Raw genomic sequence first — 24,162 nt, 5'->3', positions numbered from 1 at the left:
TTGTGAACAAATACTTTACTAGGCGGTTCTGTTTCTACATAGAATGAAGAAATCTGGAAAGTTACTCCCATCCAAACAATGAATAAAAGCTGGATAAAGTGGAAAATCACAACTTTTTTTTTTCTTGCATCTCAGATAGTTGAGGTGGCAGAGAAACCAAGTAGCCTGAAATTCAAGGAAAATCTTTCCAACTCATCCCCTAGGAGAAATGGGACTCATGGCTTAACTCTTCTCTGACAGACTACAAGAAAAACATGGGGCCACCATAAAAGCAGGTAGAAAGATATTCGTTAAATTTTTAACAAATTGCTGAAGCTCAAATATGGACTAATGTGCAGTATAGAACTCCTGATGGCCACAGATGAAAAGGGAGTTCAGACACACTTATAGGCTCTTTTCAATGAACCTCTAACTGGCTCTTCACTCAAGTCTTAAGCATCTAGGAGAGGGACATCAAATTCTGTTAACTCCAAAAGTACAGAGTAAAGAGCCAATATTACTGGGGGACAAATGGAAAACAGCATCCTACCCATGAGATGGGATCCAGAAATTATCCCAAGTGCATAATCCCATAGTTATAATACTATTAGGGGTCTTATACCACTGAGAAGCAGAAGGTAACTCTGCCACACTACAGACACAAGAGAGCTACTGGTTGCTGGCAACTGGGTAGAAGGACAGAACTGATGAGAAAACCTCATTTGCAAGGCCTAGGCACATACGGTCTATCTAAGGCTATCTAAGCAGTAATAGGACCACGGGAGACACCCTGGTGCTAACCACTAGTCTGGCAAGAACCAAGTAAAGCAAACAGACTCTACCAGTAGGAGTGGGATAAGAGCATGGAAAGGCCCCTTCTGGGACACTGACATATAGGGAAGGCTGAAAGCTGATGTTGGAGCAAAAAATTTAAGAAAAAGCCCTCTTGCAACCTTAGGCTTATCCTAAACCCAAGGCATCATTAGGGCATTAAAAACCTATAAAATTCTAAAGGAAACTGTGGCCACAACAAACCCCACATGAACTCAACTCTTGATTGGATTGATTCAATCTTCCATACTTACAGCCTGAGAAGAGTCATGTTTATCTCCAAGTGTAAATGTTATTTAACTCATCTGTTCGACACAGGATGCCTGACTTTCAATCAAACATATGAGGCACACAAAAAGGTAAGGCAAAAGCAACTGATTGCCAAAGACAAAAAAACAAAACAAGAAGACTCAGAGATGACCCAGATGTTGCAACTATCAGATACAGACTCTAAAGCAAATATGATTAACATGTTAAAGTATATAATGGGAAAGGTGGACATTTGCAGAAAGAGATAGTATTTCAGCAGAGAGAGATAAATAAAAAAGAATTAAATGAAATTGCTAGAAATCAAAAATAGGTTGTAGAAGCAAAATAATGGTCTCTTCCAAAGATGTCCATATTCTCGGTCCCCAAAATATGTGAATATGTTAACTTACATGACAAACAGAACTTGGCAGATGTGATTAAGTTAAGAATCTTGAGATGGAGAGATCATCTTGGATTTTCCACATGGACTCAATGTAATCACAGGGGTCCTTATAGGAGGGAGGAAGGTGAGTCAGTGTTGGAGGAGATGTGATGACAGAAGCAGAAGTCAGAAAGAGATAGAGGGATTTGAAAATGCTATGCTGCTGTCTTTGAAAGTGGAAGAGGGGGTTATGAGCTAAGGAAGGCAGGCAGACCCTAGAAGCTGGAAAAAGCAAGGAAATAGATTCTCCCCAGAGTCTCCAGAAAGAATGCAGTCCTGGTGGTCCATTCTAGACTTCTGAACTCCAGAACTGTAACATAATAAATTTGTGTTGTTTTAAACCACTAAGTTGTAGAAATTTGTTCAGCAGAAGTAGAAAACTAATACACAGGGCATTGGAAGTGGAGAATTTATTCAATAGGTTTAAAAATAGATTCAACGTAGTCAAAGAAATAATTGGTAAAGTTTAAGATTGGTCAATAGAGATTACCCAAATTGAAACACAAAGAGAAAAAAGATGTGGAAAAAAATAGAATAAAGCTCTAAGAATCATGTGACAATATAAAATTATTTAACATACATGTAACTAGAATTCCAGAAGAACAAGAAAGAGAGACTAGAGTAGAAGAAACGTTTGAAGAGATAATGGCCAAGAACGTTGCAAAAATGCTGAAAGACGTCAAACCACAGATCCAAGAAGTAGAGAAAAGCCTAAGTAGGAAAAAAAAAAGATACAATTATTCAAACTGCTGAAAACCAATATAAAGTATTGAAGACATGTAGAGAAAAAAAGTATACATTACACAGGAGGAAAAAAGATAATGAAATCACATCCTTACTAAAAAGAAGAAAACAAACAAAAACAACCCAGAATTTGATACCCAGTGAGAATATAATTCAAAAATTTAAAAAGAAATGAAGTTGTTTTAAAACAAAACTAAGAAAGCTAAGGAAACTCACTGTCCAGATACGTATTATAAGAAATCTTAACGTTCTTCAAGAAAAAGGACAGAATGCCATAAAGAAACTTGGATCTACACATAACAAGAAGACCTAGAAACAGTTAAAATGAAGGTGACTATAAAATACTTTTTTTTCTTATTTTTATAATTGCTTGTATGAAGCAAAAAATATCAAAAGTATATTTTATTTTATATGTAAAGTAAAATAAAATGAAAACACAAAGGATAAGATAGTGAAAAGGAAGTAATCTTCTGTAAGGTTCTTACTCCATGTGTGAAGTCATATAATACTATTTGAATGTATACCATGATAAATTAAAGATGCATATTGTAAATCCTAAGACAGCCACTAAAAATATCAGAAATAGTGGTATAACTAATAAGCCAATAGTGGAAATAAAATAGAATAATAAAAATTATTTCATTCAAAAACCAGCAGAAATGATAGAAAAAGGAACAAATAAAAAACAACTAAGAAAATAATAGATTTAAATCCAATAATATCAATAATTATAGTTGTTCTAACACAGCAATTAAAAGATAGATTTTTTTAAAGCACATATTTTTAATTAATTTTTTTTTTTGACTGCATTTTGGGCCTTCGTTGCTGCATGCGGGCTTTCTCTAGTTGTAGTGAGCAGGAGCTACTCTTCGTTGTGGTGCGTGGGCTTCTCATTGAGGTGGCTTCTCTTGTGGGGCATGGGCTCTCAGCACATGGGCTTCAGTAGTTGCAGCATGTGGGCTCAGTAGTTGTGGTGCGCAGACTCTAGAGTGCAGGCTCAGTAGTTGTGGTGCATGGGCTTAGTTGCTCTGCAACATGTGGGATCTTATCAGACCAGGTATTGAACCCATGTCCCCTGCATTGGCAGGCAGATTCTTAACCACCATGCCACCAGGGAAGTCCCAGATATTGTTAATTGGATAAAAAAATACTTAACTATATGCTGTCTACAAGAAACACAATTTAATTGTAAATACTTCTGATTAAAAATAAAAGGATGGAAAAAATATACCATGAAAACATTAAAACAAATATGAAATGACTATCTTGACATCAGAAAAGTAGACTTCAAAGCAAAAGCATACCAGAAAAAAAAGAGGGCATTACGCAAAGACATAATTACATAAAGAGGTCAATTCAACAAGAAGTCAGAACCTCACAAATGCTATACACCTAACAACAGGTCTTCAAAATAAATGAAGCAAAAACTGATAAAAGTGAAAGGAGAAATGGACAAACCACAAGTATAGTTGGAGGCTTCAATGCTCCTTTCTCAGTAATTGATAGAATAAGTAGACCGAAAAATCAATGAAGATGTAGAAGACCTGAACAACACTATCAACCAGTTTGACTGAATTAACATTTATAGAACACTCTACCTAATACTCATACACAAACTTTTCAAGTGCACATAGACCATATTCTGGACCATAAAACAAATCTGAACAAATTTTTAAAAATTAAAATCATACAAAGCATGTTCTCTGACAATAATAAAATTAAATGGAAATCAACACATTTCTAATAACCAAGGACTGCATCTTTAATTAGAATTATCATCTGGTAATAGCAGAGAAACTGGTCCTAATATAAACTAAATATAAACCTTTAAATAATATTATGCTTAATCTAAACCTTAAAAATTTCAGTACTAGATGGAATTTCAGAATTTGGTTTCAACCATCATGTTGGAGAAGGGGAATGTGAGGCTATAAAAGCCTGAATGACTTACCTGGGTGTCCAGGGGCTAGATTCATCATGGTCTTAGGACAGTTTGCCAAACTGTGGTAGCATTTGAAGGAGAAGATGACGTTTTTCACTTAGAATAGATATCAACTTGTTTGAAAAGGAGGAACCATCTTCAGATAGTGTTGATTCACTTGGCTAGGAATCTGTGCTTTTTTCTTCTCATTCCTTAGAGAGTAATATAGAAAATCTGCATCATCTACCATCACTGTTGGAAAATGAACAGGAGAGTAACTTCCCAGAGTCATGGGAGAGGGAAGGAATAGGATAGAGCAACCTATTGTTGGACCTATAAATTTGATAATTTGATTTAAAAATATTGATATCTATGTATCTACATATAAATAAATACATTTTAAAGCTTTTATTTAGACAATTTGTGAAGTAGATAGGGATAATCTCAATTGTTATAAGAGAGGTATCATATGACATATTACATGAATATCATATATTCACTATATGTTCTGAATTTAAATGGTCCTGTGTCCAAATTCCCAGTTCTGTTATATGGAGCCATATAACCACACTAGTGTGCACGATGGGGATAATAGCACCTTGTCATAGCTTTGTTGTGTGAATTCCTGGATAGATACATGAAAAAACAGTTAGCATAGCACCTGGCACAGAGTAAAACAGGGTGTGGATGTATGGCCCTCCATTCTGTTACCCATCCTGCCTTGATTGACTTGTCTTTGCTTCTTTATGAACATCATCCTGTTACTGCCAAATTTCCTGCCCTCTTATCAAACAGCAGGTACTTTTTGAACACCTAAAATATGCACAGATTTTCACTAGATATTGGAGAAAATGGCAAAGATAGATTATTCCTTTGGTAAATAAAAAAGTTTTTACAGTCAATAATCTAGGGAAGAATTTGGAGATTTTCCTCATTTTTACCAAGAAGGAAACTTTTCAATGAAAAGTTTATCCTCCTCTTTGTGCTATATCACATTATTTTTCAGCAAGTAACTTGCCCCCTAAAAATAAGGCAAACATTCCTTCTATAGGACATATGATGTTTAAGTATTTAATTTAAATAATTCAAAGAAGAAGGCAGGGTCAATGAGTACAGAGCCAAGTGGTCAGAATTCTGAAAACTCTGGATAAGGATGAGGATAACTCTGGAAACAAAAAATGGAGGAATGCAGGAACGCAGCCAAAAATAAATAAAATAAAATAAATTTATTTTTTAAAAAAATCACATGACTTGTTCAAAGCCTGTTGATCACCCCAATCAGTTACTTCACATTTATAGCTCCCTAGGGACTTACCCACACCAAATGGATCAGTTTATCCCAGACAGAAAGAATGAGAGAATGTCATTTTTCTACTAAAAGATCCCAGATTTTGACTTGCAGTCGCTTCTATTTCTGCCACGCAGTCTGGCTATTGAAAATTAGCCAGACAGGATTCTGTGCCGTGTTGCTGTTTCCGCAGTTCCTTGCCCCTGGGTGAGCCTCTAGATTACACTCACCAGCTCAGACTTTGTCCCTAATCTTGCCCTGAGCGTTAGAGCACTAGTCTCAAGGGTCACTTGTTCTTTGCCCAAACTAGCTTTCCCACCATGACTACCTTGTTCCTCGCCGCATTAAATTTCCCTTTCCTCATGATGAATTCATTTTTGATGCCCTTTGTTTGACAGAAAGTCTTTTTTAGAATCATTTTAATTTATCAGTGAATTTCTAATTACTTATCTGAAAGGAAAATGGTTGTTTTCCATCCTTTTCCTTCCAAAAGTCTCATCTGAAGCCAAAGAAATCAACCAGTTTCCTTCCCAGTTCAGCTCATGCCACATGGTTCTCTCAAATACTGTGGACCTCTCCATCTAGCTCTCACCTCCAAGGAGCCAGTCAGATTCTTCCCAGGACAGGAAAACTGCTCCAAGAAGATTTGCCGTCTTCAAAGAAAGTAGCCAGAAACTTTTTAATAGAAGCTTTTATTGTAAACCAAATAAACATTTTATAACAAGACCAGAGAGAAAGTCATGAAGCTCAAAAGCAGTAGGTTTTTTTAAATACAATTTTCAAAGATTACTTTCCATTTACAGTTATTACAAAATATTAGCTATATTCCCCATGCTGTACAATACATCCTTGAGCCTATCTTGCACCCAACTGTTTGTACCTTCCGCTCCCCAACCCCTATACTGCCCCTCTCCCCCTCCCCACTGGTAACCACGAGTTTGTTCTCTATATCTGTGAGTCTGAAAAGCAGTAGGTTTTAAACATGTATAGAAACTGGGAATAGAAAGTGAGAATATAATACAGTATATGGAATAGAATATATGGAATTTTCTTGAAGCTGAGCCTCTAAATAAGTTCAAACCATATTCTGGAAGATGGACTCCAAATGTGGATCAGCTAGGCTTTGGGGAAATGGCTTCACACTTTGACTGAAACTGAGATAGACAGTGCATATCACTGATAGGCAGAATGTTAGACTAAATGTAATTCAAATTGAGTTAATATTTTTGAGGCCAACCTGGCATAGATCTGTACCAGGCGCTATGCCCACATAAAGACAGCATAAAAGCCATGCTAGAGAGCCTTGTGGAGCCAGAGTTGGACAATTCTATTAATTAAGTAATTGAAACTGTAGGGACTCTTTTAAGAGAGTGTATTGCAGATTGTTATAATATGAGCAAAGTAATTTGAGAAACTTTGAATTCAACAGAAGTAAACAGGTTTCTTTACTGTGAGGCTTTGTGATACATTTTGTATATCTCCAGGACAAGTGTAGAGTATGCAAAATTTTCTCCCTGTACTAACTGAGAAACTGTTTCATCTTTGGAGCAGCTTCCAATACTAGGGAGTTGTCTGCAGGACCCTCTTTGGGAGTTGCTATAGTCGTCATTTCTTTTTCCCAATCTATAATATTTTGAAACAGACTGACACTTGTACAGACCCTGAGTTTGCCACTCATGCCAGCAAAGGAGAAAGTACAGCATTATGCTAATATCCATTAATTTCTTTGCTTCATTATGCAGTTACTTCAAGGCTTTGATTAATGGAAGCATTATTGGAGACAACAGTACTTGGTTCTTTTTCAGGCAGGCAGCACCTTATTCCTAAAGGTGGGCACGTTAATCTTTCTTACTTTGTTTATTTTCACCCTCCTTCTTTATAAATGGCTACCTACACCATTGCTGGGATGTCTTTCATTTGGATGAAGTTTTGACCACAAGAAAGACTCTTCAGTAGACAGGGATCTACAATAAAAAATACATATGACTCCCTCATACATACACATGTACTGCTAACATACTTCTCCAGTTGATAACCAACTTGAAAAAAAACAAGCTATTTCGAGTCTGTGTTTTAAAGAAATGAACTGAAGCAGCTTGAAAAGATAAAAATAAGAACTATTTTTTTAGTCTGTTACCTGGCAAAGCCAGTAAAATACAAAATTATTTTGTTAAAGTGAGGGGCAAAGAAATAGAAGACCCAGCTCTGACTTTGGGAACAAGGACTTCTCTTCTTGTGGGAAAACAGGCTGTGAGTATCGGGCTGTGGAGAAGCAGGTGTTGCTGTAAATTAGAGAAGAGAAGAGCTGGGAAGAAACTTAGAAACAATCTAGACTAAACCACTCACATAAAGAATGAAAAATCTAAGACTTTGTTGGGCATGTTTAGGAAGAATGCCTGGGATCACTCATATGATCAGAGAGACACCAAGGCATAGAAATCTGTTCTTCTAATGCCCAATGCATTGCTCTTTTGCCTCTACTACAACCATCTTCAAGGATTTGCTACACCATCTGACACTAGAGACCCAGGTCCTTTTCCAGTCACTTTTACCCCCTGCTTTCTCATCTTGGTAAATGTCATCAACATATATCTAGTTGCACAAATCTTTAACCCAGAACTCATTTTTTATTTCTCTGTTTTCCTCAATACTTTCATTCAACTCATCCTCAAATCCTATTGGCTCCATTTTCAAAATATACCCTTGAAAATATAGCTATCTCTACTGATGACACTGTTCTACGTCTCTTTTCTGGACCATTTCCAATTGGTCACCCTGTTTCCATGCTTGATCCTGACAATCTACACTCCACCAAGCAATCAGAGAGATATTTTTAAATATAAACCGTATCATGTTACTCTACTACTTAAAACTACCCAGTGGCTTCCCATAGCCTTTAGGATACAATACAATTTTATTATTGTTCACAAAGTTCATGATCTGGCCCCTGACTTCCTCTGTGACATAATTTTGTACCTTAGAGCCACATTGGCCATATAGGACCTTCACCATCCTGTTTCCTCTGCTCTGTATGCTCTCTCCTTCCAGGACTTTGCATGCCTGTCTCCTTATCATTTCTAAAGCCTCAGTTCAAAAGTCTCTTCTTTAAAGATGTTTTCCATGACCAATCAACCGCCTCCCCTGTGAAGTCATCCCTCCCACCTAATCCTGTTTTCTTTTTTATAAACAGCTTATCACTATCCACAGTTCTGTTTATTTTTCTTCTTTATCGTCTGCTTTGTCCTCACTCTTCATTAAGATATGAGCTCCATGAGATCAGAGACTTGTTCAGCCCGTTCATCCTTGTACCTTCAGAGCCCAGAAGATTATCTGTCCAATAAAATATCCCCAATAAAGATTTGCTGACTGCATGAGCACCTAGAAAATGACAAAATAAAAATCAATGGTATTTTTCATTAAACAGTCATCTTAATAGGAAAAATGAGAAAAAGTTCATAAACGATTATTAGTCTTTGGGATGATAGAGTAATACTATCTAGATTTGGCAATGAGGCAAATAAGACTCAGAGTAGTTAGAGATGCTAATTAAAATTATTCATCTAGTGCCTGAGTGAGACCTCACAGACAGTAAATACTGATTAACATAAAGGAATAGCCATTTTAAGAAAAAAAAGTATTTCTTAAGAGATGAGTCTAGGAGTTAATGGAAAGAAAAGACTGGGATTTGAGTTGGAAGATCTTAGTTTGCTAATACCAGTGGTCAAGTCTTCTAACAACTCAGACTCGGGGTTCCCTGGTGGCGCAGTGGTTGAGAGTCCGCCTGCCAATGCAGGGAACACGATTTGAGCCCTGGTCCGGGAAGATCCCATATGCCGCCAAGCAGCTAAGCCCTCAAGCCACAACTACTGAGCCCACACCCCCGCTTGACACAACTAGAGAAAAGCCCATGCACAGCAACAAAGACCCAATGCAGCCAAAAATAAATAAACAAATTAAATAAATTAAAAAAAAACCTCAGGCTCAGTTTCCTTGTACGTTATGAAAATATTTGATATAACAAACTATGAGAACAAATATGAAAGATGTCTGCCTTAATCTTTCTGAAATTAAATAAGAAATTTATTTTAGCCTGAGTATGTGTTTATATATAGAAGTCCTGAATATACATCAATACTGACATTTAAAAAATTTTATAATCAAGATAACTTGCAGAATTTTTTATAAATTCACATCAAACATCAGTTGAGTTCCTATCATGTTTGATTATATATAAAATACTCATTGTTTAGGTATACATAAAAATAAGTGTTTTCTTTAAAACATGAGGTTGGCCAATAAGAGGGGAAAAAAAGGGAGAAGCCTGTGGATATTTAGCCTGGAAATACATGGGGAAGAAGATTAAGAGAGGGGGTGATGTACAAAGAGTTTTATTCAAATATTGGGGGTTAATTACATGGAAGAGTGATTAGGCTAACTCTGTGTTACTGCAGAAAACAGAACGAGAACTAAAAGGGGAAATGGCTCACAGGCAGATTTCAGAAGCTACACTGTCACTAAGTACTTGCAATGGTGAAGCTGCCACACATTGGGTTAGCTGTTATAGCGAGTAGGGAGAGCCCCATTACTGAAACTTTACAAAGAATAGCTGTAGGCATGTGGTGGTGTGCTGGCAAATGTTAATGCGAACTCTCCAGAGATGGTAAAGAGGAAAAAAGAAAAGAATCCCTGACTTGTTGAATTTGCTGATTTCCATAGTGTAAATACCCCCATCATGCCTGACTTCAAACTAACACCATTAAAAGTAGAGTTGGGAGGAAATGAGCACATTCCATTTTCATTAGCTGGTGTGAGACAGCTCTAGCACAGCACGGGGAGAAGACCATATCCTGCATTGCTCGATTCATATGCTCAAAAGTTGTGTTAGGAATTTTGCTGCTCTCATTGATTCATTGATTTCTTCACGTCTATTTATTGAATACCCACTCTGTGTCAGGCGCTATTCTGAGTGCTGAGTATACAGGGGTAGAATACACACAGTCCTGCCTTCATGAAGTTCTAGGGGTAGAGACAATCAATCAATCTATAATACCATATGGAGTGATAAGTGCTATGAAGAAAAACAAGCCTACCTAAAGAATACGGAATGATGATTGGGTTTGAGGACGGACTATAACAGACTGATTGGTCAGGGAGGTGACGACAATCAAGAGGTGAGCTATGTGAATAACCAGGGGAGAGCATGTCAGTTACAGTGAACAGCAAGTTCACAGGTGCTGAGACTGGAGCATGCTTTCATATTGCAGTCGTGGAGTGTCAGGAAGTTCAGGTTGGTTGGAGCTGAGTGAGTGAGAGGAAGAGCAGTAGGAAAGGAGTTTGGCAGGGGAAAGGACCAGGACATATATGACCTTGAAACCAGAGTAAGTAGCTAGGCTTTTATTACAAGGCTGATGCAAAACCACTGGAGGTTTTGAGCAGTGAAGTGCCATGATCTGATTTCTATATTAAAAGAACTCATCTACCTGCTGAGTGAAGTGTCATCTAACAGGGGCAAGACACTCCAAGAAGCAGCGAACCAGTTAGGGGACTCAGGTTCTAATCCAAGTGAGAGATAGATGGTGCTGGCTTAGACTAAGGTAAAGCTGCAGAGATGGAAAGAGGCAGGCAGGTTTGTGACCGACAGGACTTAATGATGGACTAGATGTGTGGTATAAGAGAAAAAGAGAAGTAAAAATTGATATTTTGGGATCTAGACAGAAAAATATTCATGCATGTATATTTGGAGATTCACAGAGATGCATATTAGGCCATCTCAAAGATGAAGTATGGGCTATAGATAAACACATGGGAGGTATCCATGAGTGAAAAGATGATATTTAAAGCCATGGACAGCAAATATAAATAGAGGAGAGAGGTGGATCTAGGACTCAGCTCTATTCTAAAAGAGGAAAAGATCCAGCCACAAAAATGAGAAAGGAAGAGCAAATGACAAGGGGAAAACAGATGTTCTCAAAGTCAACTGAAGTCAATACATCAAAAGGTAGGAGTGATCAGTAGTACCAGATTCTACTGAGACATTGAATAAAGTGAGAACATGACAAGAACTATTTCACTGGGAAGATGGGATGGTAATTCCGATTGGTGAGGGTTAAACAGAGATGGGAGGAGAAAGAGGAGACCGGGAGCATAGATACTTTGAAGAAAGTTCATTGTGAAGGACAATAGAGAAATAGGGCAGAACCTGAAGAAGGATGTGTGAGTTAAGGGAAGGAACGGTTTAGTTTTCTAAGTTGGGAAAAGTCACAGAAAATTCATAAACCAGTGGCAATAACATAGTAAAGAGAACTTGGATAATGAAGGAGAGCAAGGGGTAAGTAAAGAAGCAAACTCCTTGAGTAGTAGGTGCCAAGATCCAGTACACAGAGGAGAGGGTTGACAGTATATACAGGCAGGGACTGAACCCTATTGTAATATAAGGGGAGCAAAATATATATGGCTACAGAAGCTGGAAAGTTGATAGATTTGCCAGTGGAAACGTAGGGAATTCTCTTCTGATTGTTTCTATTTTCTCACTGAAATAAAAAGCAGGATCATCAGATGCAAGTGGATGGTGAGGGGAGCATACTGGAAGCTTGAAGAGAAAGGAGAAGGTTTGAAGTGGACCTCTCAGAGAATGAGAGAGTAGATTGACCAGGAAAATATATTAGAATTGCCAGGTGTTGCCAAGGGCCCACTTGAGGTTTGCAGTCACATTTCTGGATTTTGCCTTCATTCTCTGGTAGGCTTAACCCTGTTTGTGCCAATGGATACCTGTTTCTCTTTATTTTCAATCGAACACCTTAGCAAATCCAATGGAAAGAAAGAGCTTCTTTCCCAAGAGTTCCAATAAAAATCTGAGTGAGCTCTCACCTATTGGACTTCAGCCCTTGCTCAGGCTTTATCTCATTTCTGTGTTTGGGGGGATGTTGTGCTCCGATTAGCTAGGCGGTGTGTCCTCCCCAGGAGCTTATGGTTGTGATGGATTCAGCCCCATCAAACACAAGGATATGATGCGGGAGGGTGGCTTCCCAAAGAAAAGCATAGTATAATTTACCATGTGAAGGAGGAATAGAAACTGGGCAAAACAGCCAGTATCCACCACTATATATTATTGGCATACCAATAACTGGAAAATTTGCAAGGGCAAGGGACTTCCCTGGTGGTCCAGTTGGTTAGGACTTCACCTTCCAATGCAGGGGGTGCAGGTTCAGTCCCTGGTTGGGGAGCTAAGATCCCACATGACTCGCAGCCCAAAACTCAAAACATAAAACAGAAGCAATATTGTAATAAATTCAATAAAGACTTTAAAAATGGTCCACATCAAAAAAAAAAAAAAAACTTAAAAAAAATTCAAATTTGCGAGGGTGAGTCAAACATCATAAATGACCCCTAAGAACTTTTCCATTTGAATAATTTTTAATACCCTAGCTTTGGAACTCTCAAATTGGGTACCTTTGGCTGGAAACAGGAATGATTCCATAGTCATATTATTGATGATTATCATCAGTCCTTGAAATATTCACCAGCTATACCTATTCAATACATTTTCAACCAGTTTCTAACATACAGACTTTTCCTGCAGCCCTCTGTCATGCATTGCTACACAAGCACTACTTTCATCAGGATTTTTTTTTACAGCTGTCATATTGCATTGAATTTTCCTTACTGAGTTTCTCATATTTAAAAAAATAAAATAAGATTCATTTAAACAATTTCTGTAGCATCACCCCACAAAAACACAATTTGGTTTTTATTTAATTCTAACTGTATATGTGTTTAAAAAAATTCCTTCCTAACAGTTTTGTTGTGGATTTCTATTCTCAGTAGCTGTGCAATCACATAAGTTGCTATGGTAATATTATAAAATTATTCCAAATCACGAGGCCTCCCTGAAACCATGCATGCTGGATTTGGAACTGACATTGCTGAAAACCCTGCATTTAAGATAAGAAAGTCCCAGATAAGCAGAGATTCTTAACTAGGTTTACTGCTCCAACTTTTTTCTTTAACTTACCATTAAGTTCTTGGTTTTGAGTGATAACAGGCAGTGTAAAAAAAAAAAAAAATCTCCTGCTCACCAAAAAAATAAATTAAAAGAGCTACATCAATATTTAGAAAGAATCCTGTTAACCAAACATAAAATAGGTTTTATTTCCTCTTCTACCTCATGCAACCATATACAAACCTGGGCAAATCACTTGGATAAAAATATTAAACCATCTTTTAGTCTTATTAGAATGTGTTGGAACTTCCCTGGTGTTGCAGTGGTTAAGAATCCTCCTGCCACGGCAGGGGACACTGGTTCGATCCCTGGTCTGGGAAGATCCCACATGCCGCGGAGCAGCTAAGCCCATGCGCCACAACTGCTGAGCCTGTGCTCTAGAGCCCACAAGCCAGAACTACTGAGCCCGCGCACCGCAACTGCTAAAGCCCACGTTCTGCAACTCCTGAAGCCCGCACACTGAGAGCTCGTGCTCCGCAAAAGAGAAGCCACCGCAATGAGAATCCCGCACAATGCAACAAAGAGTAGCCCTCGCTTGCTGCAACTAGAGAAAGCCCACTCGCAGGAACAAAGACCCAACGCAGCCAAAAATAAAATTGATTAATTAATTTAAAAAGGAATGTGTTTATTTTTTATTGTAGTAAGAAAACACTTAATATAAGATCTACACTCTTAACAAATTTTAAGTGTACAATCCAGTCCTGTTAACGAGAGGCACAATGCTGTACAGCAGATCTCTAGAACTTATTCATCTAGCAAAGCCGAAATTTTATACCCATTGAACAACTCCCATCCTCCCTCCCCGCTGCCCTTAGCAACCACCATTCTACTTTCTGTTTCTGTGACTTTGACTATTTTAGATACCTCTTATAAATAGAAATATGCAATACTTTTCCTACTGTGATTGGCTTATTTCACTCAGCATAATGTCCTCCAGGTTCATCCAACATTACTGCACAACAGCCAAGAAAGGGAGACAACTTACTTGTCCATCAGTGGATGGATGAAGAGTATGTGGTATGTTCAGACAGTGGAATATTCTCAGCCTTAAAAAAGAAGGAAATCCTGTCATATGCAGCAGTATGGATGAACCTGGGGGACATTGTGCTAGGTTTATTAGAATTTAAATAAGATGAAGTAACATAAGTTTTGAACAGTGTCTGCAGCTGAATGATGATTTGTTCCCTCCCTTACTATGTCCCCAGTCTTCACAGCACCGAGGCTTCACAGGCCTGCTACACCTAGCTCGTTTCTGTGTTCTTGGCAATTTGGTTTCGCATCTGCCAGCTGAAAGCCGAACAAATGGCTGACTCTGGACTACCCCTCTAAGCTGAGAGGCAGGACACCGTGGGGGGAATAGCTCCATAAAAACTTTTGAGAGTAGTTGTTAGGTTAGATTCCTTGGGAGCAGAGCCTGAGATGGGGGTCCTTACACAGGGAGTTCTAAGAGAGTGCTCTCGAGTGAAATCAGTTTGGGAGTGAGGAGACAGACGCGGGAAGACCCTAGGCAAAGACTCAGCCTGATCCCTCCGGAAGCCCTGTAGCGGGAATGGCAGCATCAAAACATCCCACCTTGGGGCAAGGGAGCAGGGTTTTATTCCTCTCAGTCAGGCATTAGCGGAGAGCTGCACAGGTGGTTGGGGGAGGGGGCATGGTGTATCCTCCAGGCATCTCTGAGCTAGGTGGCTTCCACTGGCCCAGGGCAAATTTTCACAGAAGAGTATGCATCTGAGCAGCTGAGTATGCAGTATGAGCCATTAGCAGCCAATATACGTAGCAGCTGGGCCCAGCAAAAGGGATTGGCGCTTACCTTTTAACTTTTTTCCCTTGCACATTCTTACTCACTAAATGTTTTGTTGCCTTTCCTAAGAACCACTCTTCACCTCCCCTACCACACACATGTACACAGTTTTCTGTCTTCACAATGGAAAGCAGACTGTCCTTTGGTAGGAATTACTATTAAGCAGAAGGTAATTGAGGGATAAAGGATGGTGACGTTATGGGGCCCAAGGACCAGTGTAATGAGTTTTTTTCTAGAAAGAATGCAGTCTAAACTTTGATGGAATCATCACTAGGCTTACCATTTACATGTACGCAACTACGCATCAGAAACTGCTTATTTTATACATTATCATATATAAAGTGTACAATTTTATACATTACTATATATATAGTGTACAATTTTACACATTATCATATATAAAGTGTACAATTTTACACATTATCATATATAAGGTGTACAATTTCATACATTATCATATATAAAGTGTACAATTTCATACATTATCATATATAAAGTGTACAATTTTATACATTACCATATATAAAGTGTGCAATTTTATACATTATCATATATAAATGTACAATTTTATATACAATGTTGTATATAAACCAACATGTCATTTGATGTTCACATTAAAACCATGGGGTGAATATTACTGAGTCATTTGCCCAGGGCCACATATCTATTAAGAGACAGAACCAGAGTCCAAACCCTAGTCTAGATGATGAGTCTCTAACTGAAACTCCTAATTGCTGTCCTCTATATACCTCCTTGCTCCTTGAGAACAGTAGGGCATTTGCCCCTTCTGGCCCTGTAGCAAGCACTCTTATGTTTGTTCATTGGAGAGGACAGAGAGAGAGAGCATAATATTAAAAAACATAAGAGCAACAACTACCAAAAGAAAACCAAAGAAACGCTGCCTTGCTAAGGCTAGAGATTCCATGTAGTGGTTAAGAGCATTGGCTTAGAGGGTCATAACTAAATGATAATCATCTGGGACTGGAATGCTTTTATTTAATGACCTTCTCATGCTCCCTAGATTTGGGAGGTGCCATTGTCTTTGCTTCTCATTCCTGAACCCTAGCTCTGTGCAGAGAATATATATTTGTTAAGTAAAAACTAGGCTGTTCTAGGCTGTCCAACTTTGCCACAGGACATGGGAGAGAAGAGCTGCATTTACTTGAGCTTCTCTGTCCGGAAATAAAGTTTTGAAGTTGACCTCAAGAGCCAGAGTAGATGAATAGAAGCGTTTTCCATCCCAGGGAGGCTCCGCTCAAGGTCTGCATCAAATCCCTCTCTGCTCTATTTCTTCTTGAACAGTATAAGAGACCTAATCAGTCTCCTTGGACACTCCCCTTCACAGTCACCTCCCTTCAGTCTTATCTCCAGTCCTTTCACAGAATGTGGAACTTACTTTCAACTCGAGGATTTAAAGAAAAAAATTGACTTAAAGTTTTCTCCACTGAGGCAGCCAAGGCAATGAGTTCCCCTCCCCCACCCCACTCTTAAACTAAAATTTCTGGCTGATGGCTAGCAAAAACAAGGGGGAAGAAAGCTTCACGGGTGAGTTCAGAGGCTCTGGTTGGATTTTCAACTTGACAATATTTGAGAAATGAGTTTTAAATATAAGGCACTAGGATGAAAAGATGAGAAAATATTTCTCTGAAAAAAGTCAAGGATATTTACAAACCATTACCAAAAACTCCAATAAACTATACATTTATAAGTAGTTCCCAGTCAAGGACTCCCTCTTGCTTTTCAGGAGGATGTAGCTAGGAAAGCTTTCTCTGCTTTATTGTTCCTCTGTTTCCTGGTGATAAATTATTAATGTGACTCTGATATACCAGAGGTATATGATATATATATACAAGGTTTTCTGATATACTTCCTGTCCCCTTGCCAGGGCCATCACTGCTAAGATGAGCTTACCTACTAAAACCTCATTTGATCATTTATGCATTTATCGAGCACCTACTATCTGTCAGGCTGTAAGGGTATAGAGCCAAAGAAAGTAGTCCCTGCCCTCAAGGAGCAGAAGACAAAGAATCACAAGGTCATGTGTTAAGTGACAGAGGAAGAAGGCACTCTGTGAGCACAGAGCAAGGCCCTGAGCATTTCTTTTAGGCTGGCTAGAGACAGGTGACCATGTTCCCAGTGAATTTAAGAGAAACACACTTCACAGAGTGTGGGCCATCTTGGAAGGCAAAAGACTTCAAAATATGGCGTGGTTAGTTTTTATGGGCTGGATAATTTCATCGGCTAATGAGTGGGAGGATTTTTCCAATTACTTTGGGAAAGAGGTGGGGATTTCCAGGAATTGGGCCACTGCCCACTTTTTGACCTTTTATGGTTGGCCTCACTGTCATAGCGCTGGTGGGTGTGTCATTTAGCATGGTAATGTAGTACAATGAGCATATAATGAGGCTCAAGGTCTACTGGAAGTCGAATCTTCTGCCATCTTGGACCCAAATGGTTCTAACCAGTTTTGGGGTTTTTAAAAAATATTTATTTATTTGCTTGCGCCGGGTCTTAGTCATGGCAGGCAGGCTCCTTAGTTGCAGCATGTAGGCTCCTTAGTTGTGGCATGCATGTGGGATCTACTTCCCTGACCAGGGATCGAACCTGGGCCCCCCGCATTGGGAGTACAGAGTCTTAACCACTGCACCACCAGGGAAGTCCCTCTAACCAGTCTTTGTCATGTCCTATGTCTATATCACTCTTTTTAAAAGTTGTACCCTGCCCGCTTCCTTCCTGTTTCAACCAGGGATCTGGGCAAAGGCTTTGGAGGAGAGAAGGAACTTGAGGTGGGCTGTAAAGATTTCAATAGGTCAAGAGGGCTTTAAGAACCTGAGAAAGAGACTTGGGGATGGGAATAAAGGCAGAAAGTGCTGAAAACCATAGAGAGAAACTTCTGGTTAGAATAATGTTGGATACAAGTTATTGAACACTTGATAAGTACCAGGTATTAAGCACAGCTCTGTGTACACATTGACTCATTTAATTTACATGCAAACTATATCAGCTAGGAATAGTTAGGTGGCAAGTAATAGAAAACCCAGCTCCAACACACTTCATTACAGTAGAGAATTTATGAGCTTATGTAATTCAACAGTTTAAAGGTATATCCTAGGTATGAGAAGGCTAACTCACTTTTGCAAGTGAATGGGGAAGCGAGATATACCCTCCATCTAGAATAATAATACATTGTTTTCTCTGTCATCTTTAAACACCTTTCCTGGTTTCATATCCTGACTCTTCCACTAACTAGTTGTGTGACCTTGAGGAAGTTACTTAGCTTCTCTGTGCCTCAGTTTCTTCACCTGCAAAATGAAAATGATAATAATAGAACCTACGCTACAAGGTGGCCATGAGGATTCCATGAGTTAATTCACATAAAGCATTTTGAAAAGTGTCTGGCATAAAGTAAGTACAAAATAAATATTCACAGGGATTAAGTCTATTAACTCAGAAACACTGGCTACATCTCAAGCCAGGGGCATTTTTTGCTGACTCAGAGAAACAAATCAAGCTCCCTATCATCTGACATTCTAAAAAAACAGTGATCTCGTTAACTGGCACATCTCTCCATGAGAATTATTCTGCCTCTCAAAGACCCAGAAAAGCTGCAAGAACTAACAGGGCTGGAGAATTACTGAGAAAAGATACTATTATATTTACTGTGATTGTATTGTTAAATATATTCTCTTAAGTTTTGGTGTTTATGAACAGAAAACCAGCACCGTAGGCCAAATCAATCACTTCCTGGGTGTGGGAGACAATTGTTCTAAATGCTGAGTTAGCTCTACGCAATTTCTTCCCGTGTAGTGTAGTTAAGGAGTTCAACTAGAAAATCTCAAGAAATCCTTTCCAGGGGTAAAGTCCTATGGCTGTCTTTTTTTTTTTTAACATCTTTATTGGAGTATAATTGCTTTACAATGGTGTGTTAGTTTCTGCTGTATAACAAAGTGAATCAGCTATATGCATACATAAATCCCCATATCTCCTCCCTCTTGCGTCTCCCTCCCACCCTCCCTATCCCACCCTCTAGGTGGACACAAAGCACTGAGCTGATCTCCCTGTGCTATGCGGCTGCTTCCCACTAGCTATCTATTTTACATTTGGTAGTGTATATATGTCCACGCCACTCTCACTTCGTCCCAGCTTACCCTTCGCCCTCCCTGTGTCCTCAAGTCCATTCTCTACGTCTGCGTCTTTATTCCTGTCCTGCCCCTAGGTTCATCAGAACCGTTTTTTGTTTTTTGTTTTTTTTTAGATTCCATATATGTGTGTTAGCATACAGTATTTGTTTTTCTCTTTCTCACTTACTTCACTCTGTATGACAGACTCTAGGTCCATTCACCTACTACAAATAACTCAATTTCATTTCTTTTTATGGCTGAGTAATATTCCATTGTATATATGTGCCACATCTTCTTTATCCATTCACCTGTCGATGGACACTTAGGATGCTTCCATGTCCTGGCTATTGTAAATAGTGCTGCAGTGAACCTATGGCTCTGTTAATTGATCACTTATGTGTACTTGCTATGGAGACTAAAGGCTCTGTACAATCAATTTCAACAATTCAACAAATATTTACTGATTTCTTCCTATATGTCAGTCACTATAATAGGTGCCCGGAATACATTAGTGAACACGAAGATGCTGGTGCCTGCCTTTTTGGAGCTCAAAGGCTAGTGAGGGTGGGCGTAAACAGCCTCCTTTAATACACTGTGCAGGAGAAGTTGGGACAATTGAGAACTTTTACCTCTTTGACTTGCATGGAATGTTAGTAGAATAGAATGTCTGGTTCCACCACAATTTAGAAACAGAGGCCAGGGGAAAGCTTTTGGAGAGCTTAAATAACAAAAAGATAAGTGTCTATTGGAACTGAGGTGCTATAATGTGCTCCCTTTTGAAGTGGTGACAAGTCTACTCGGATGAAAATTCTCTTTGTTCTCCAGGACGAAGGCATTGCTCTAAGTGATGCTTCAGTCCTCTGTCTTGGCTTATCTATTAGGCTTGTCTGGGATACCTAGGGAGAGTCAGCACACTATTTTTATTTTAGAATGCTTTCAACCTTACCCTTGGCTGATATGTAGGATCTATACAATTTAAAGCTGAAAATGAAGAAGGATCCAAACTATGATTTAGACATCAAGATATCTGGGCAAGCCGAATCCATCAGTGTTTATCAGCAAGTGCTAAAAATCAGGAGATGTCAAGGGCAACCTGAAAAACTAGAAAGAGACACTGAAAGATAAACATCTCTGAATTGGTAGCAAAGATTTCTGACTCCTCTCCCCGGAAGGCTTTTGCAACATTGCTTCACCTCATTCTTATGAGGTACAGGTGATTACGGTGGTGTGTTGAGACTGGACTGAAATATGTATCTTGAAAAAATGTAACCATTTCATTCATGTATGCATTTAACAAACTGTGGCAGTGTACCAGCTATAGACTAGTCCATGTACTGTATCAGGGGACATAACATAATACATGAAAGACAAGGTCCCTGCCCTCAAGGAGTTTACAATCCAGTGAGAAAATAGACAATAAAAGAGGAAACAAAAAAACTAAAATATTTGCACATTGTGATTTATGATTTACAAGATATTTACAGGCTTTTGTGATTGAGAATAACAAAGAGTATCTGCTTATGTCACAAGGTCACTTATGAATCAGTTCTATGTTTTGCTTTTCTTGCCTTCTGTAGGCTTCTTTAATGCCATAAAAAAAATAAATGACTGAAATCCAACTTAATCTTTGGCTACAGATTGTTCCTGCTAAAGGAGCATCCTAGATACAGTAATAAAGTCACTTGACCAAGCCAGTTTATGGCAGAGGAGAGATGAGAATCCAGGCCTCTGTTCTTACATCTCTTGGTGTAATGGCAGAGGGTTGGCCTTTGCAATTAGAATCCAGAATATGCCTGGCCTTCTCTCATTTCACAGATTCCTTCTAGAAGTGAATTTCTGCATTGTCTCCCTTTTAATAAGGTTCCGTTCATTTCATGCATTATCCTATAAATGTTTGGAAGGATTATCCTTATGAGCAAAAACCCAACATGCCGGGCAGGCTAAGAAGCATGTGTGTGTCTTGGCCTCTGGTTGTGAAGGTCTTACAATCTATTTGCAGGGACATTGACACCTAACAATGACAGAACAAAATGCCTTTCCAAGGGGCATCCAGCATGACTCTAAGGACTGTGGTAATTTGAAAGAAGGTTTTGACCCTGAGTGCATAGCAAAAAGGACTTCATCGAGGAGGAACAGAAAGATGAGGGTGAGGATGAGGAGGAAGAAGGGGAGAGGGAGAAGCAGAGGAGGAGGGAGAGGAAGAAAACAGGAGGAGGAAGCCTTTGAAGAAAGGGTAGAATTTAGGCACAATTAGTAACTTCTCTGAGCCTTAATTTCCTCGCCTGTAAAATAGCAGGGTTGAATACTTGACCTTACAGATTCCTTTGAGCTCCACCAATCTATGAGTCATAGTCAAAGCTTCAATGATATCTTGTCTGGAATATTGCAAGCGATTCTTTCTCGACTCTTATGCATCCTGTCCTGCCAACTTTTATACATTCTCCCAAGTCAGTTGGTATGATAGTTCAAAAAGAGGAATTTGACCATGTCACTTAACCTACTTGGAACCCCAGCATGGTTTCCCATTCCTCTAGAGAAATAGTCAGAAATTTAATGTGACGTACAAAGCTGCATAGGGTCTGGGCCCTGCTTTCCTCTTCAGTCCTCTCAAGCATTTCTCTACCTTTTGTTCCTCATGTATAAACCATATTGTTTTTCTTTTACTTCCTCAAACAGGCTATTTCCCTTCACATCTCTCCTAAACACACATGCACACACACACATACACATCCTTAATTTAATACAATTTGATGTTTTTATATCCTTTACACTTTAACTAAAGTGGTCTTACATTGGGTAAACCTTTGATGCCCTAATAGAGATCCATTTCCTATTTAATCTCTCTCATAAATCCCTATAATTTCTGTTAACGACACTGATCACAGTTTGTCAGTTTTTATTTGTTTGATTATTTGATTAATATTTGCCTCACCACATGAAGGAGAAATTTGTTGTTTTGTGTTTTGTTCATCATTGTGTTCACCATTGTGTTTACCTGATAGGTGTGCAATAAGTATTTATTAAGCAAAAAAAAAAAAAAAAGAACTAATCTCTGACTTCAAGACTTACTATAAAGCTACAGTAATCAAGTCAGTGTGGTATTGACAAAAGACTAGACAAATAGATCAATGGAACAGGACAGAGAACCCAGAAATAGACCCACATAAATATGGACACCTGATCTTTGACAAAGAGGCAAAGGCAGTACAGTGGAACACAGATACACTTTTCAGCAAATAGTTCTGGAACAAATGGATATCCACATGCATAAAAATGAATCAACATAGACATCACACCATTCACAAAGATTAACTCAAAACAGAATGTGTAAACCTAAACGTAAAACACAAAACTATAAAACTCCTAGAAGATAACATAAGAGAAAATCTACATGACCTTGAGTATCACAAGGCCTTTTAAAATACAATACCAAAGACACAATCTGTGGAAGAAATAATTGATAAGCTTTACTTCATAAAACTTGAAAACTTCTGCTTTGTAAAAGATAGCATCAAGAGATTGAGAAGACAAGCCACAGACTTGGAGAAGATATTTGCAAAATATACATCTGGTAAAGGACTATTATCCAAAATATGCAAAGGACTTTTAGAACTTAACAATAAGGAAACAAGCAACTTGATTAGTAAATGGGCCAAAGACATTAACAGACATCTCACTAAAAATATATATACATGGCATGTAAGTAAGAATATGAAAAGATGTTCCACAAGATATGTCATCAGGGAAATGCAAATTAAAACAATGATAAGACACCACTGTGCACCTGTTTTAATGGCCAAAATCTGGAATACTGATGACACCAGATGTTGGCGAGGATGTAAATCAATAGGAACTCTCATGCATTGCTGCTGATGGGAATGCGTAGTGATATGGCCACTTTGAAAGACAGTTTGGTCATTTCTTTCAAAAATAAACATATTCTAACCATATGATCCAGCACTGGCATTTACCCAAATGAATTGAAAACATGTCCACACAAAAACCTGCATCTAGATGTTTATATCAGCTTTATTCATGAGAACCAAAACTTGGAAGCAACCAAGATGTCCATCAATAGGAGAGTGGATAAATAAACTCTGGTACATACAAACAATGAACTGTCATGAATATTATCACATAATTACTAGGCCTTTTAATTTCTTTTGGAATTTCTCTGTCTGATGGATAAGTAGTATCTCATGGCAATTGAAAAGTTTGAGATTTTACACCTAAATGGCGAGTAGTCCTAAGTGCCGATAAGTGACTGAGCAAAGAGAAAGCAAACAGAAGGGTGAAAAGAAATAAAAATCAAACTTCAGCTACTTCAAAAATGTGCCTAAAGGTGGTCTTAGAAATATGTAAATTTAATTTGAAGAAATACTTCTTAACCTAAAATTCTAAGCAAAATGTCAGGGTCATGCCTGCACATACGTGCATTTTTCTGGAAAGAAGTTCAACACTTTTTCGTAGATTCTCTAAAAGGCAGTTATACTTTATTTTTTAAAGGTTTTGTGGCATCAACACTTTATAATTGAAGAGTCAGCTATCATGGTTTTTTTGGGGGCGGATGAGACATAGAACATTAGCCTTGGGTGGTCATCTCAAGTTATGCTACTGTGCAGTTTACACAAAGGTAAATTAAGACCTGAAGTGAGGAAGGAACTAGCTGAAGTTTATGGTAGACCCCGAAGCTAAAACTTGGAGTTATAACTTCCTGTTAAGTACCTTTTTTGTTACACCAGACAGATGTGTCTCCCCAGGCAAACTCTCCAGCTCCCAGCAGGCTC

Source organism: Delphinapterus leucas, chromosome 3, assembly GCF_059928025.1.
Source record: "Delphinapterus leucas isolate spDelLeu-1000000601 "Yukka" chromosome 3, BTC_Dleu_Yukka2, whole genome shotgun sequence".
In the NCBI taxonomy this organism is placed as follows: Eukaryota; Metazoa; Chordata; class Mammalia; order Artiodactyla; family Monodontidae; genus Delphinapterus; species Delphinapterus leucas.
Note: the sequence above shows the minus strand (reverse complement) of the source record.